We start from the raw sequence: 2081 nt of genomic DNA on the forward strand, positions 1-2081 counted from the left end.
TGCATGGGTTTCTTCCGGGTGCTCCGGTTTTCTCCCACAGTCCAAAGATGTGCAGGTTAGGTGGATTGGCCATGATAAATTGCCCCTTAGTGTCCAGCGATGTGCCAGTTAGGTGGGGTTCCGGGGATAGGGCATGCGGGTGGGCCTAGGTAGGGTGCTCTTTCAGAGGGCCAGTGCAGACTCGATGGGCCGAATAGTCTCCTTCAGCACTAGGGATTCTATGGTTCTATAGTTTTTTTTTTTAAATTTAGATTAGCCAATTATTTTTTCCAATTAAGGGGCAATTTAGCATGGCCAATCCACCTACCCTGCACATTTTTGGGTTGTGGGGGCGAAACCCACGCAGACACGGGGAGAACGTGCAAACTCCACACGGACAGTGACCCAGAGCCGGGATTGAACCTGGGACCTCAGCGCCGTGAGGCGGTTGTGCTAACCACTAGGCCACCGTGCTGCCCGTTATGGTTCTATAGTTAAGAGAGCTATAGCTTGGAACAGGGCCAGACGTTAGAGCGACCCAGGATATAAAATGGTGCCCAGGGTTAAGAATGGGCCCAGGATTTAGAACAGGCTTTTGATTAGAATGCAGAATCTAGATTGGTTTCCTTCAAACCAACGATTCTAATTCTGATTCCCGACGGGCACCACTATGTAGATTGGGCCCGGTGTTTAGGATGGGAAAAGAGTTCAAAATGGAGCCATTGATTAGAATGGTGGCAGGGTTTGGAATGTGTCCTGTGTTTAGAAAAAGTTCGGGAGGGCAGCACGGTGGCTCAGTGGGTTAGCACGGCGCCGAGGTCCCAGGTTCAATCCCGGCTCTGGGTCACTGTCCATCTGGAGTTTTCACATTCTCCCCGTGTTTGCGTGGGTCTCACATCCGCAACCCAAAGATGTGCAGGGTAGGTGGATTGGCCACGCTAAATTGCCCCTTAATTGGGAAAAATGAATTGGATACTCTAAAAATTTAAAAAAAAGATGTGCAGGGTAGGTGGATTGGCCATGCTAAATTGCCCCTTAATTGGAAAAAATGCATTGAGTACTCTAAATTTATTTTTAAAAAAGGGTTTGGGTCTTAGCTCCTATTCTTCTCAAGCACAGAGTAATCCTGATCTGTAGAACATTCTCATTTAACCTGCGGTAAATGTGGCTGAGAGTATTCCTGAACCTTCTCCTTATCCAATAAAGAAAACAGTGAACATAGCTGAACAGAGAGGGCACACAGCTAGAGGGCAAGGTACATATGGATACGGCTGTGGGCAGAGCACAGGTAGAGAATAATAAAGGCATTTCAAATCACGTGTGGACAATGCTTAAGATCCCATTCATATCTGACCTTTGAACTTCCTGTTTGTGCGACTGAAAACAAAATTTTGGGGACGTGGAGCAGCCTTGCTCCGTCAAACAAACACGATGGCTATAGAGAAACAGCTGCCTCAGCGCATCTCAGGATTATGCTGCCTCAATGGGCGTACAGGGCCGAGGCAGGAATGTTCCATTGAAACTCTTCCAAAACGATACTTAACACTTTCATTACTAATGAGAGATGCGGTCAGTTTCTCACTCAGTATTAGCAACAACTGTACTGAAAATTCCACATCAAAAGCAAATGGCGCACCAGTGTTATGGAAAAACAACAAAAAAGACAAAACCAATCGTTTCTCGGCCTTTTGGCTAAGATCAAGGGTAGTATCTGCTTTGCCTTTTAGCTCAGATCCGGTACGTCTCTCTTGTGGGGGCCATGAATTAGATTCAATTTGATTTGAATTGGTTTTTGGAGCAGGCAAGGAGCTGGATTAGGGGTTTGCCCCTTGTCCACACTCTGAACCCTGGCTTTGTAACTCAGAAAAAGTAATTAAAAAAAGAAAAGGCAAAACCAGTCGGTATGAAGAGGCCATTCAGCCCATCTACCTTATCCTCACGTAGACCTGCAATCCCCTATCACAGCACCTAGCTCCTTTTTGAATGGCTGCAGAGTTTGTTCCTCCACTAGCCTATGCAGAAATCATTCTCGGTATTAATCATGCTTTATGCCAGTGATGGGTAATCTTGGCTGGTGAGTGAACCACATGAGTGACCCTCCT

At 46.5% G+C, this 2081-nt stretch overlaps 1 pseudogene; it reads left to right on the plus strand.

Moving 5' to 3' along the window:
* The first annotated feature begins 1651 nt into the window (after positions 1–1651).
* On the plus strand, positions 1652–1857 carry LOC119951094 (annotated as a pseudogene).
* The last annotated feature ends 224 nt before the right edge of the window (positions 1858–2081 follow it).

The sequence above is a fragment of the Scyliorhinus canicula genome, chromosome 16, assembly GCF_902713615.1.
Source record: "Scyliorhinus canicula chromosome 16, sScyCan1.1, whole genome shotgun sequence".
Lineage (NCBI taxonomy): Eukaryota > Metazoa > Chordata > Chondrichthyes > Carcharhiniformes > Scyliorhinidae > Scyliorhinus > Scyliorhinus canicula.